The sequence below is a fragment of the Spermophilus citellus genome (assembly GCF_964194105.1).
Source record: "Spermophilus citellus genome assembly, chromosome: 11".
Taxonomy (NCBI): domain Eukaryota; kingdom Metazoa; phylum Chordata; class Mammalia; order Rodentia; family Sciuridae; genus Spermophilus; species Spermophilus citellus.
This window is the reverse complement of record NC_138192.1, coordinates 97,760,114-97,775,159: the sequence shown is the minus strand read 5'-3', so window position 1 is coordinate 97,775,159 and position 15,046 is coordinate 97,760,114. Positions and strand designations below refer to the sequence as shown.

General features: G+C 40.8%; 1 protein-coding gene and 1 pseudogene across 4 annotated transcripts in view; one reads left to right on the top strand and one right to left on the bottom strand.

Moving 5' to 3' along the window:
• Nucleotides 1-2,752, bottom strand: part of LOC308630926 (RAF proto-oncogene serine/threonine-protein kinase-like) — a 29,902-nt pseudogene extending 27,150 nt beyond the window's left edge. Inside the window, exon 1 of the transcript in view lies at nucleotides 2,692-2,752. The product of the transcript in view is annotated as an RAF proto-oncogene serine/threonine-protein kinase-like (transcript). The remainder of the gene's footprint in view (nucleotides 1-2,691) is intronic.
• A 545-nt stretch (nucleotides 2,753-3,297) lies between these two features.
• HECW2 (HECT, C2 and WW domain containing E3 ubiquitin protein ligase 2) overlaps nucleotides 3,298-15,046 on the top strand; it is a 360,484-nt gene continuing 348,735 nt past the window's right edge. For 2 of the 3 annotated variants that reach the window (XM_081260931.1, XM_081260932.1), the window contains exon 1: nucleotides 3,298-3,594. The gene's annotated coding sequence lies outside the window, so the exon portion shown is untranslated. The remainder of the gene's footprint in view (nucleotides 3,595-15,046) is intronic. The other variant, XM_081260930.1, reaches the window with a different exon arrangement.

The window sequence follows — 15,046 nt, the reverse complement described above, 5'->3', positions numbered from 1 at the left end:
GGGCTGCATGTACCCAGGTACCACGTGATTTTATTGCAGTTTCCCCTTAGCCAGATCCCCCAAATGGTCTCTGGAACTATTCTAGTTCTTCCAGACATGAAGGGAATTATGACAAATAGGAAGTTAGGCCGAAAAGAGAGCAGTCTTGTCTTAGTTTGGGCTGCTATAATGTAATATAATAAACTGGGTGGCTTATAACAATAGAAATTTATTTATTATGAAGGCTAGAAGTCTGAGATCAGGTGTCAGCATGGCTGGGTTCTGGTGAGGATTCTCTTCTGGTTGCAGAACTACCATCTTTTCTTTATATCCTCATGTGGTAGAAAGAGTGTTAGAGAACTCTCCAGGGTTCCTTTTATAAGGCTACTCACAAGGGTTCCACCTTCATGATGAATCACTTCCCACAGCCCCCCAACTCCTGATACTATCCTTTTGGGGTTAGGAATCCAATAGATGAATTTTGGGGAACACACACATTCAGTCCACTACAAACCTCTTGAGAGGATCTTATTTTTGAAGCTTTTACAAAAGTATAAGACCACGCGTACTTGTTTCTAGTACCCCGCCTGTGATACTGGAAGGTGTGCTAAGTTTAAGTTGCTTGGAATCTGCCTTTGGGTTTAGCTTTGGACACTGTGCTTCAGAAGCACATCCATAGAAAGGTGCTAACTTAGGATGATGAAGGGTCAAGACATTATCATATGATAAGCAGTTAAAGCCCATGCAAAATCTTGGAAAAGTGACAATTCAAGTGGCTCACATGTGTGTCTTTAGTGTTTCAAGTCTTGTTAGGTGGAAGAAGTATTTGGAAACAAAGAATCACTTTTTAATTTCCTAATGATAGGCCAGTTTCAATGCAGAATCGACCTGTTTATGACATACTGAGTTCCTTATGAGAGTGGGTCAAGAAAAGAATCTAACCTTTACACACTTTTGCAAGTCTAATTTTTTTTTTTTAAACTGGGGATTGAACCTAGGGATGTTTTACTACTAAGCCACATCCTCAGTCCTTTTTACTTTTTATTTTGAGACAGAGTCTTGCTAAATTGTTGGGATTGGCCTGGAACTTTGCATTCCTCCTACCTCAGCCTCTGGAATTGCTGGGATTACAGGCATGTGTCACCACACATGGTACAAGTCTCAAATTTTAGGATGATTTTGCTATTAATTTTATTTGGTGCCTTAGTCACAATTGTTGATGTGTTGATAGTCTTAAGGAAGTTAGGGCTGCTTTCTAAGTAGGGATTTTTTAACTAGGGCAGTGATAGTCATCCACTTTACCTCTTTGATGTTTATAATTTTTAGTTTAAAGATACATCATGGGGCTGGGGTTGTGGCTCAGAGGTAGAACGCTCACTACATGCATGAGGCTCTAGGTTCCATCCTCAGAACCACATAAAAATAAATAAAGGTATTGTTTCCATTTACTAAAAAAATAAAAAAGGATACATTGTAATATAATGGTTAATCAATATAGGAGGCTAAGGATTGCAGGTGAGGGATTGCCAGGTATAAATTATAGAAAGACTATCACATGGGATTCCTATTTTTGGGGTAGAAACTGGAATTGAACCTTGGGTCAGGAGGAATTCAATGATTCTTGGGATCATAGATTCAGGTGACTAAGGAGTCAGGGCTGTTTTGTGACATGTGACAGAACACAAATGAAACTGGCTTGAGGAAATAAAAAGAGATAATTTATTGGTTGTAGGAGTAGAGCTCATTGCAGACACATTTGCCTCCTGAGAAGGTCAGACATCTTCATCCTCTCTTCCTCAACTTTCCTTCCTTTAAAGTTAGCTTCACTGGCATGCACTAGTAGTCACTGTTCCACTAGTTGATATCTTTCTAGTCTACTTATCCCAGAGTTTGGTTTTCTGAAGTGATCCCACAACAGCCCCAGACTGAGATTCTGAACCAAAATGCCTATCCCAGAACCAATAACTGTGGTCTGGAATATGATGATGACTGGCTAGTCCTGGGGAGGGAGAGTGGGAGGTGCCAGTCTCTTGGAACCACAAAGAATCATTGTGGGGGAGGGGGAAGGGCAGCTCCCATAAGAAATATAAACCACTGTTACCAGAAAATGAAGTGGGCAGGGATGGATAACACTGAGCACTCATACTTAAAAATCCATTATTTGGGAGAAGATGTGTTTTTGAACTGTCTTCATATAGGCATAGTTAAACTGCAAAATCGAGTAAATCTTTCCCATATCTGGAGCTATACCATTCAAGGAGAGGGGCAGGGGGAAGGCAGTGGCCTTACATTTCAACATTTTTCTTTTTTTCCCCCAAGTGGGAATGAGTCAATGAAGAGGTTACAGAAGTACATATAAAGCCGAAAGCATTCATTTGACAATTTTAAATTTTAGTGCCCTCTTAAGCAAAGGATCTCGGAACACTTTGAATAATACAGTTTTCATTTTGACCACACCCTGTGCAGGTGACATAACTATTACCGTTTTGTCCTCGCAGTTGGGGAAACCGAGGCATGACACCCCTTACTCAGCTTTCTGGTAGGTTTTAGGAATAGTCCTCCCCACATGACCTCAGAGGGTCTCCTTCCCCCTCGGAAGCGTCCCTAGAAATCCTCCTGTCCTTTGGCTTCCCAGGAGGAAAGCAGCTCAGGCTCCGCCGCAGCCTTGGGACTCGTCCTCCGCCCAGCTGCACCCGCCCTGCTCTAGCGCACCTTCCTCAGTGAAGTCCGGCTGACCAAGGTCTGGCTGTCTTTCCTGTCCTTTCCCCCCCATTTCCCTTCCACGGGTCCCCGACGTTCAGGCAGCCCTCAGCCAAGCGACCTCAAGGCGGTGCGGGCAGATGCTGCCACGGCGTCTAGCAGGATGGGCGCCGGCACCGCTAGAGGTGAGCGGGCCTGGGCGCCGGGTTGGGGTTGGGGCGGGAGGAAGGTGGCGACCGGAGGGAGGCCGGCGGGGAGCAGCGAGAGGGAGGCGACGCAGGCGGGTCGGCTCGCTGCTCGCGGGCGACGCCTGGAGAGCGAGCGGCCCGGAGCCTGGAGCTGCGGGGCCGCTCGGGGACGCGCAGCGCTCGGTCGAGAAGCTCCCGGCGGCGCCCGGAGCCCCGGCGCCCTCCCGAGCGCGGGCGGGAGACATGGCTTCGCGCGTCCCCGCCGCCTCCGCTGCTGACTCGACACAATCGGCGGGTCGCGCGGGGGGCGCGGCGTAACCCGGGGGTGGGTGGCGGCGCGGAGCCGCCTCGGGAGCTCTGAGTGTCGTTGGCGAGCAAGGAAGATGCCAGCACAAAGGCTAGAGGAGACCCGGCCCGCTGCGGAGGGTGGCGGGAAGAGCCGCTGAGGGGCGCGCCGGGCGCGCTTTGCTCGGCGCTGTCTCTGATCACTGCCCTGGGTCGCAGGGTCGGGACGGCAGTGCAGGGTCCCTTGGCTCTGCCATAGCGGACGCCGCAGCCCGGAGCTGCATGCGACGCGCGGCGGCGTCTCCCGCCGCCTGCTTTCTCCGCGGCGCGCACGGACCAGCCGGAGAGCGCCGGAGCGGCGGGTCGGGGCGACTGCGGGGGCGCCCTCCCGCCCGGCCGCCGGGTCCCACCCGCAGCTGGCGGCGGCGGGCGCCGAGCCCAGGTGAGTGCACTGCCGGTGCCCAGCCTTCGCGCCGCAGGTATCGGACAGCAGGAGGTGGCTTTGTTTTCCTCGCTCGCGCCCCGGCGCGGTCATTCATTTGACATTCTGCTTCCGCTGCCTTGAAACCCGGGTGAGAGGCACCGGGATGTGTCTGATGGTTTGCTTATCCCGAGAAGCTGGGACTTTTGGGTTTATTTGAGCATCACTCAAGGGACAGGAGGCTTCATTTCCTTTTTGGTCTGGAATGTGTTGTGAACATCCTCTGCTGGAGCTTGGGGCCTGGAGAAAACCGGGGCTGCAGATTTAGACGTAGACGTTTCGGAGGACGTGCAACTGCAGAGGTCTGACTCTTTCATGCCTTGTCTTCTCCATTAGCAGTGCTTAGCTGCTTTTCGTTCATTGTGATTGATTTTAGGAACATCTGTGTAGACGCATTTATTTCATTTCGACTTGGAAGTCTTAGAGTCATCACAGCTCACAAATAGAGTTGTAGCATTCGGTCAATATTAAACTTGGAGAAGGAAAACATCGTGATCATTATGTAGACTGAGCTGGACGGCAGGCAAACTTCACCGGGGCCTTTAATCTTCCTGAATAAGATTTCTGCTTTCGATGTCCTAGAGTTATGCACACTCTGGAGTTCTCATAGAACATATACCTTTGTCAAAGTGTAAAACTTGTCTTTTCTTGAATAGTTTCTATAGTTTGTCATTTAGAAGAAAAAAATACTTTAGAATAATCAACAGAGTCTTCTATTCGACTTGGTGAAATTTGGTGTATTATTTTAAATATGATTTTCTTTTTACTAATTCTCCTATTCCCTCAAGGGCTCATTTCTTCTGTTGCCTAGAGAGAGCCTCTCTCTCTCTTCTCCAAACAGATGGCTGTACGTTCCAAGAGGCTATCTTTAAAATGACACATTACCTACAAACAAAGAAAGCTCTTAAGTTTGTGTTTGGAGTTATTAAAGCAAGAGACCTGATCTAGATGGTGATATTATTAATGGTGCGAAAATCTGGAGCTTGCTAATCTGTTTGGTCATCAGAAGATTCCTGCAGAGATTGTTTATATAGTGTGGGAGACAGATGGCATCCCTAGCAGACAAGAGAAGCCAGGCATAAAGGGTCATTGTATTCTTCAGCACTGTTGGGAGGTGGGGTAGAATGGGATGGAAGATGAGAAAGAGATAATTTTGATCTCTCAAAGGAAACATTAATAACTTCACCATCCAGCAGCCTGAACAGTTATTCATTTTTTCTTTCTTTGAAGGTTTACAAAGTCATCATTGAGCTATTTGTTTTGATTATTACATTAGCACATTTTGGTCTTAATTGTGGTTATGTGAAACAGTATAAATAGACTAGCAAAAATGCTTTTGAACTTAAAAGTATCCTAACACTCTTGGGGATAACCAGTCATAGCTCTTGTACATAACGGCCCTTGGACTCATAGCATTTACTAGCGGGAAGAACTTTAATCTGCATTAGTTTGAACGCAGTTTCCTTTACCTACTCTATGACAGGTGGATCCCTAACCCCTACCTTTTGCCCTTAGACTGTCAGTTATAGGAAGAACCCTGATTCTATGATGATTGACCTGCCTCAGACATTTGGCTTACCATTGCCTCCATCACAGTTTGGGGGACCTTTTGGCAATGAATCTTTATGAAGGACTGTGATGTCAGTGAGGAAATCAAAGTCATTCTGAACATTTGAGAGTCACCTGGAGGTTTTCTGCTCCTACCACCACCATAGATTATTTATGCGTTGTAGATTGCAACTAGATCATAAAATTGGTTTTCCCTCTTTGTGAATGCAAGGGAAAAGATTTCAGTAAATTTATATTCACCAGCCATAGGACTAAATTTAATGAACATGAGTAGCATTTCACCGCTCTGAACAGGAAGCATGGAATAGAAGCAAGCGTTGGTATTTTTCAATGTGATTTTGGGAGAAAAACATACTTTCTTACTCTTCTGAAAGACTTTTGTATTACTGATCTCAGCAAAGGGCAAAGAAACCAATGTGTTAACCTGTAGTTAAAGACAGATGCTATGGCCTCTTCTTCTGGATGAATGTGTTTAGTCGAGAGGTGGCTTTTGTTATATGTCCTGACATCAACAAAATGATCTAATATTTAAAATATTTGTTAAATGTTGCCAACTGTTCCTTCAAGAGAAACCAGAGGTTTCTGGCCTGGGGCTTGGTGGGCCTGGCATGGGTCCACATTTTAGTGTACTGCTGCCTATTTTCTTGGGGTTAAAAATAAATAAATAAAATGGAATCAGTTTTGCATGGTGAATTGGATATGGAATAGCAGTATAGAATAAAAACCATTTTTTTTTTTTTGGCAAATTCCAGGCCTGTCCAGAGAGAGAAGACTATATTTGAATTTGGTTGATCCAACAGGGGTAGGGGTTGCTTGTTTACACACAGGGGGTCTTTTGTTATCAGGCTATGAATTAGAGATTAGAAGGGTGACCAGACCTTGTTGTTTACCAGTGCCAGTTTATTCCTGTTGACCTCCGTTAGTGATCAAAAGTGCACTCCTTTCACTCATTTATGGTAAATTATATGATCACCCTAAGAATTAAGGAATCCTGACCATCTTCTTCATCACCCCTCTCCTGATCCCAGGTTTTGAGTCTTGCCTCATTTCAGTCTTTTATTTGTGAAATGTAAAGAGAGACAATCGGGAAAATTCAAATTGGAAGAAATGCATAAGGAAAAAAGAAGTTGTAGGGAAGGCAGAAAAATGGGATAATTGTTTATCATCAATTTATACATATAGGAAATAAAATAGTTTTATTCTTAAGTCATTGTCTATTGTGGCTATAAGCCCATGTTATTATTGTCTCCAAGCACAATTAGAAGTAGCTCTTGTCCTTTTATTTGGGGCTGACAAAAATGAGGACAACTCCTGTGATTCAGGAGAGCAGTTTCTACAAAACCTGTTTGCAGACCAAATGGTTATGTGGCACCTGCAAATATGAATGCAGGTTTCACGATCCAGTGTTTGGTACGGTTCATGGATAGTTACTGAGTGTCCAGAACACAATTGTTGTTGTGAAGACTTGATTCCACGTTCTCTTAGTTTGCAAGCTCTCTGGGCCATGAGGATAATAGAGGGCTTTTGTTTTCTGTACTGTCTTCCTCCAGTTGGATTTGGGTTTCAACTTTTCCACCAGTCGTGTTGCAGAGAAGGAGAATTGGTGTGTCTGTTCACACATGAAGATTTTCTAAGGGGTTTTCTGCAGGTGAGGGTTTGGGTTCTATACCAAAGCTAGATATCTGAAGCTTGTGACACTTGCCTCTGCGATGGTAGCTGTGCTCCTTTGCTAAACAATTGCCCGTTTGTAATAGTTCACTTGCATTACTGGTCTGCAGGTGTTACAATTAATTATGGCTGTCACTTTTGCAGCATTCAGTCCACTAAAGTCCTCAAAAGCTTGGTCAGCATGACTGAAAGAGAAGAAATTATGTATCTCCTTTATAAGTAGGATGACTATATAATTTTTTTGTCCAGTCAAGGACAGTTTTGAAAGTGAAATGATTATAACTGGAAGGGTTACCATATCAACTATTCCAGGAAAACTACCATGTTTTGTCATCCCATGACCCAAATCATTAGTTTTTGTGAAGACCATTCACATGATGGAAAAATGTGCTTAGTTTCTTCTGGATTTGTTCACCTTACATGCACACATACATACACACACACACACACACCTGCACACACACGAGTACACAGGCAAACAATGATCATGTATCTACGATATGTGTATTGTGTCATTGATATAACCATGTAAGGTGTAGTCATTAGAAAATTGTGGCCTTCATCATCTGTTCATGGATTTACTTTTTAACCTAATTCTCTGCATCTAGCTTCTCCAAACTTTTAATCATCCCTTGTCCTTGTCTAGTTTTAGCATGGTTCTTTTTTAATTCTCTTGCTTAAAAACCTTTAAGGCTATGATTTTCTCTTTATTTCTCGAAGATTGATAGGCAGGATAATGGTTAGAAAGGAATAGCCATGAAAACATTTCATTTGTTCAACTCATATTTGTTGGATTTCCATGAATTAGTGTCTTATCTGGGTGCAGGGGGTATACCAACTAATGAAACGAACATCCCTGACCTTGTGGAGGTTTCATTCTATTTGAGGAAGGGATAGATGATGAGCCAAATAAATAAGTACATTTTATAGCATCATAGAAGGAGATAAATGCTTTGGAAGAAAGAGAGAGCAGAACAGGATACCTATGGATAAGTAGGATTTATAGAGAAAAAAGCAAAGACTTGAAAAGAAATAAGAGAAATTACTTATGCAGATGCCTGAGGGAGAGAGTTGCAGGTAGAGAGGACAGCTAGTGTGACCACCCGGAGGTGGGAATGTGTTTGGATGTGTTCAGAGATTCACAAGAAGACCAGCATGATGAGCTGAAGTGACCCAGTAGGAGTCAGAAATGAGCTCAGAAAGGTGATGATTGATAGAGCTTGGAAGGCCTTGAGATATGACAGTAATTATGATTCTAGTCAATATCCCTTTACATTCTTATAAGGTTATCATAACATTAAAGATTGCATTTGTGCTATAAAAAGTGTACTGGTTAGTGTATGTAGCTTACATTTAATTAATGGTCCACTTTATGTTGGTTAATAATATACTTTCTGTATCTTTAGCTTATTACTTATTAAAATATTTTTTGGTGTTACTGTTCTTCAATTGTATCCCCATTTCACAAAAATGGATCAGTAGTTTAAAGATGGTTCATTGATGTGTAAAAATAGTAATGAAGACACAGGTTGAGCATCACTAACCCAAAAGTCTGATGTCTGAAATGCTCTAAAATCTGGAAGTTTTTGAGTATTGATATGTCACAGGTGGAATATCACACACCATGAAACTTTGTTTCCTGCAAAAAATTATTAAAAATTGTATATAAAAAGTTGTTAGGCCACATAGATAAGGTGCATACGAATCAAATGAATTTTGTGTTTAGATGTGGGTCCTGTCCTCAAGATATCTCATTATATACATGAAATTGTTTCAAAATCTGAAAAATATCTGAAATTCAATCATTTTTATAGTCCCAAGCATTTCAGATAAGGGCTGCTCAACCTGCAGTAATGTAAATGTTCTAGTTCAGAATGCCATAAACATACTTAGGGAACTGAAGCCCCTACAAATATAAAATATGAATCTGTATGTATGCAGACAAGGGAATCTGTGATAATGACAATCTCAAGACAGTAGTTGAAAATGAAGAGTGTAAATGGAAATATGACAATGACTATTTTAAAGTTGGTTTTTATGGGCTCACCATCCATTTACTTCTGATCTTTATCAGGAGCCAATCCTTAATTGTTGCCTGTTATGAAACTTTGTCCAATTGTGGCATGAAGCCATGGATGTTTTTGTGTCATTTTCAAACAAAGCACAGTGGCTTCTCTGTTATACTATTGAAGTTTTCTAGGACAAGCATGAATAATGCTTTCCTTTACGAAATTAATGTATTGTATTGCTAAAGGTGGATAAGAGGCTGTAACTCTACTAGCTTCATTAAAGGATGCTTGTAGCACAAATAAGTATGAGTCATCTTATTGAACAGATGCTTGGAAAATCAGCTGGACAGGTAAAGATGAACATTATCCTTAGAGAGAAACCAGAAGTTGTTGACAAAATTTCTTTGTCAAATGATATGGTGTAGAGTGGATATTTTGTCAAATATCAGTGGAGTAGACTGTGGAAGAGTGATTACTACCAAGTACATACCGGCAGGTATCACTTTGGTTGGAAGAAACCACTCATGTCATAGAGAAAATGAATCAGCTTTTGGCATTTTTTCAGGGAGGAATGCTTGGTGATACTTTGTTCCTTTATCACTGAAAACGTGTGCTATAAGGAAAGAGATTTTTCTTTTGATTAACCATTATTTATGAGATTGGAAAAGTTGCTCATGGGACAGGGCTGGCAGAGCACTGGTTTGGGGGACAGATAAGAAGGTGATGATTTTGTGAAGAAAAGATGTCAATCCACAGAGAAATTGGTAGTGCCTTCTGATTTTGAGGAAATTCCAAAAGAAAGAGCGAAGACTGTGGATATAGCCAAATTGTGGCCCCTGAATTTATGCTGGCCAGTGAGTGTAAGACTGCTTCTCCGTGGTGACATATGCTGATTGAATAGGGGACAGATGTTAGTATAATATTTTATCTTTGGAATAAGATATTTGTGGAGCAAGAAAAATATTTCTTTGTGACACCACTTAAAAATTATTTCTGTTAAATCTAGTAGAATACCTCAGTAATGTGCTTTGCCCATAGTAGTGACCCTTGGCAAGGGCAGGGAAAGAAGGGAGAGAAGCTAACAAATAAAAATACACCACAGTACTTGACTGTGACATTTTCCATCAGAGAGTTGGAGGTCCCCATTAACCATGTAAGTATAAGGAAGTAATATTTTCAGTAATAGATAGTCCTTAAAATAATAATGCATATGATCTCTTAGTGACCCACTGGAGAAATAGGAGCTCAAAATAATAGAACTTAGACCTAGTAAATTTTGGGAGAGGGTAAAAATGGTATTTGAGAGCAGGTAGAGAGCCACGGTGGGTAGAATCTGTGCTTTTAGGATTTTGGAATAATATGCTGATGGCAGGGGGTTCAGGTAGGAGAAAAAATGGGAACTCTTGACATTTGGACATGATCTTATATTTTTGCCTTATATTTCATTTTGTTTCAAATGAACTTGTCACTCAAAAATTTTCAGGACATGATCTATATTGTCTTTGGTCAACCTACAAAAAAATTGAATGATCACTAAGAGTCTTGTAATCATCCTGGATTCTCTCTGCATAGACCTTTATCACTTTCTCTCTCCCTCCCTTTCCTTCTTTTCTTCTTCCTTTTGTATTTTTTTTCTCTCAACCTTTGTTATTTTCTTCTTTAAGCCATTGAGCTGGCATCTTTAATCTAAAAAATACATTAAGAGCTCAGAACCTGTACCATCATGTCTGGCAGATAGATACGTTATCCAGGGCAAGAGGAAAAGGGCCCTGGGGAAGGAAAATTCTGTACCTTCCTCAGCCAAGCCCCTCTAATGTGTAATATCCGATTAAAGCACATATTTATATCTAAACCTGTATTCCTTCATACAGACCATTTCTTCTCCCACTTTGAACTATAATGAAAGTGGAGTACTGGTCTTTGGTCTAATAACTCTTTAATTGTGATGGCCACTGTTTAATGCTAGAACAGAAGTCATTTGTGCATTATTCATGGGACAAACATTGAGAGCCTTAGATGTGCCAGGCTGTATGCTAAGTGGTGGGTATAAAAGGTTAATATTCAGACACAGCCCTGCCTACATAAAACAGATAGTCTAGTTGGAAACAGGTAATGAAGATATGAATAAACAAGCATATAAGTGCAAAGCAAACGCGGGCAAATGGTTAACATTTGTTCAATCTGGTATTGGTATATGGTTACTATTATATTAACTTCTCACCTATATAAACTTCTGAATATAAATTATAAATATTTTGTAAGTAAAAAATGGAAAAATAAAGCAAAATTGGAAGTGTGATAAGTCCCTATGGAGGGGAGTCCTGTTAGAGAATAGTGTGTGACTGAGGCTTCTTTTAGGTGGAATTGTCAGAGAGAACCTGAAGTATCACTCATCACTCACTTATGTATGAGGGATGAGGATAGTCTGGACAAGTTTCAGAGAAGAGTCACAAAGACAACTAATGACTAAGTTGAAAATAAGGCCTATGAGAATAGTCTATGAGAACACTAAGTACTAGGGATGCTGAGCAGCAGCAGAAAGCCTAACCCGATGCAATGAGCAAGTTTTTTTTTTTTTTTTTATGTATAGGCATTTTACACATCCACTGTCCCCATGGTCAACAGCAGGCAAGGCAGGTGACTCTGGTAAAGAATTACATGTTGGAGGAGAACTGGAATTTTGTCTTGCAGTTGAAGAAAAGCCACAGAGAACCTGCAAGGCAAATTAGTTGAGCCTTCCTGTAAAGAAATATCTTATCCAGAAATTTTTACAGGTGATAATCACCTCCTTAGAAGGTAGTTTCTGTGCTTTCTTTACTCAGTATGGGATGGTGGTGTGTGAGGCACTCTGGTTTACTTCAGATGGGTCTTCTTTTCATCCTGTTAATACCCATGCTCATCTCTACTTAAGTACTTTTACCACAGCAAACACCTTGAATGAGCACCCATTCTTCTTACTCTTCATGTCTCTAATGCCCTTTGATAAACAACTTAGAAACACTGTTTTTTTAAAAAATTATTTATTCTAATTTGTTATATATGACTGCAGAGTACAATTCAATTCATATTACACAAATAGAGCACATTTTTCATGCCTCTGCTTGTATACAAAGTAGAGTTACACCATTTGTGTTTTAATACATGTACTTAGGGTAATGATGTCTGTCTCATTCCACCGTCTTTCCTACCCTCATACCCTGTCCCTTCTTCTCCCTCCCCTTTGCCCTATCTAAAGTTCATTTATTCCTCCCATGCTGCCTGCCCATCCCCATTATGAATCAGCATCCTTATATCAGAGAAAACATTTGGCATTTGTTTTTTTGGAATTGGTCTAGTTCACTTAGAATTATATTCTCCAACTCCATCCATTTACCTGTAAAAGCCATGATTTTATTGTCTTTTAATGCTGAGTAATATTCCTTTATCCATTCATCCACTGGTTCCACAATTTAGCTATTGTGAATTGTGCTGCTATAAATATTGATGTGGCTGCATCACTGTAATATGCTGTTTTTAAGTCCTTTGGGTATAGACCAAAGAGTGGGATAGCTGGGTCAAATGGTGGTCCCATTCCCAGTTTTCCAAGGAATCTTCATGCTGCTTTCCAGATTGGCTGCACCAATTTGCGTCCCACCAGCAATGTATGAGTGTACCTTTTCCCCAACATCCTCGCCAACACTTATTGTTGTTTGTATTCTTAATAGCTGCCATTCTGACTGGAGTGAGATGAAATCTTACAGTGATCTTGATTTGCATTTCTCTAATTGTTAGAGATATGGAACATTTTTTTCATGTATTTGTTGATTGATTATATGTCTTCTTCTGAGAAATGTCTGTTTAGTTCCTTGGCCTATTTATTGATTGGGTTATTTGTTTTTTTGGTGTTACGATTTTTGAGCTCTTTATATATCCTAGAAATTAGTGCTCTATCTGATGTGTATGTGGTAAAAATTTGCTCCCATTCTGTAGGCTCTCCATTCACTTTACAGATTGTTTCTTTTGCTGAGAAGAAGCTTTTTAGTTTGAATCCATCCCATTTATTGATTCTTGGTTTTAATTCTTGCGCTATAGGAGTCCTATTAAGGAAGTTGGAGCCTAATCCAACATGATGGAGATTTGGGCCTACTTTTTCTTCTATTAGGCACCAGGTCTCTGGTTTAATTCCTAGGTCCTTGGTCCACTTTGAGTTGAGTTTTGTGCCTGGTGAGAGATAGGGGCTTAATTTTATTTTGTTGCATATGGATTTCCAGTAGAAATAGTGGTTTTTATCATTTTATTCTCAGCTTACTCTCTTAAAGAATATGATACATCTAGAAGTCTATGTAGCTTCCTTTGTTGGTGCCTGACAGTAAGGGTGAGGGTGGGCTGGATATCCTCATTTGGGAGGAGGTGGGGAACTGAGTTTAGTTTGATATTCCCAGATTCTCATATATCACCTCCTTGGGATGCTATTTTTACAGCAATTAAGACGTTAATAATCTGTTGTTTTAGATGGTGCACCAGTTATTTTGTTTTACCTTCCTTAAAATCCACCTGAATTTTAAGCACTCTGAAAACGTGGAAACTTTCTAAAGTCTCTGTGTAATGCCCAGTATTGATCATGTAGAGAATATACAATAATCAATGCCTAATGGCTAAAGGAAACATGTGTTTCTTTCTCATGGAACATTATCAAAGGCAGTTATTTATACAAATCAAATATTAAGTTGGCACAGGATGCCAAAAATTTAACATTTTTATAGTTTTAAAATGAGAGAAAGTAAAGTCTTGGAGATCTGATTCATTCAGACGCTTCTGATCTCAGAAACCTTCTTCCTTTGTAAGTCATCTCTTTGCTATTGGAAGTGTAGTCCACAGACCAGCAGCATCTGCATCACTGGGACACTTGTTAGAAATGTAGAATCTTAGGCTCTATACCAGACCGGAATTAGAATCTGTGTTTTTTAATACACATTAAAGCTTTTATTTATTTGTTTTAATTGGTATATAAAACATAATTGTATACATCAATGGGGGTAGCTTGAGGTTTTGATATATGTACATTGTATAATGTTAAAAATACATATCTCCTTGAACATTTATCAATTTTCGGATGAAAGCTTTCAAAATCTTTGCTTGCAAGATTTGTAATGTATTGTGTATTATGTTATCTTTAGTCACCCTAATTTCTTGCTCCTACTGTAACTTAGTACACATCGATCAAGCTTTCCCTATCCCTTCCTTCTTCTCTCTCTTCCACCTCTCCAAACTTTTCCAAACTCTTCCCACAAACCAGTTTCAAAGGCTTCTGACTTCTGAATCACATGGTCAGGTATCATCACAGCAAATACTCCACTTCTCAGTACCAATGTTCTGTGTTAATCAAACTTTTCATCACTGTGACCAAAATACCTGGTATACACAACTTAAAGGAAGGAAGATTTCTTTTGTTCCACGTTTTTGGAGGTTTCCATCCATGATTGGTAGGTTCCTTGCTTTGGGCCTGAAGCTACAGAGAACAGCATAACTGAAAGGTGTGGCAGAAAAACAGGCCAGGCATAGGATATGCCCTTCCAGGGCATACCTCTTGTTATCTGCTTCCACTAATTAGGCCCCACCTCCTGCAGTATCCATCACCTCCCAGTAGTACATTCAGCCACCAACGGATTAATCTACTGATATGATCAGAGCCCTCATGATCCAATCACTTCCCAGAAGCCCCACTCACGGACATGGCTGCATCTACAAATGATGCTTTGGAGGACATTTCAGATCCAAACCAAAACCATACGTTTTCAGTTCTCTGAGTATACACCTAGGAGTGGAATTGCTGGATCATATTGATGTTTATCATTTTGAGCACCTGCCAAACAGTTTTCGAAAGTGGGTGCCCCATTTTACATTCCAGTCAGCAATGAACGAGGATTCCAATTTTTTCCACATCCTTGCCAATACTGCTTTTCTTTTTGCCATCCCAGTGGGTTTGAAGTAGCACTTTATGGTGATTTGGCTTTGTATTTCTGTAATGAGTACTGGTGAGCATCTTTTCATGAGCTTATTGGCCATTTCATATCTCCTTTGCAGAAGTGTCTGTTCAAATTCTGTACTAATTTAAAAAACTGGGTTATTTGTCTTTCTGTTGTTGAGTAGTAAGAATTCTTTACATATTCTGGGTATTAGGCCCTTAT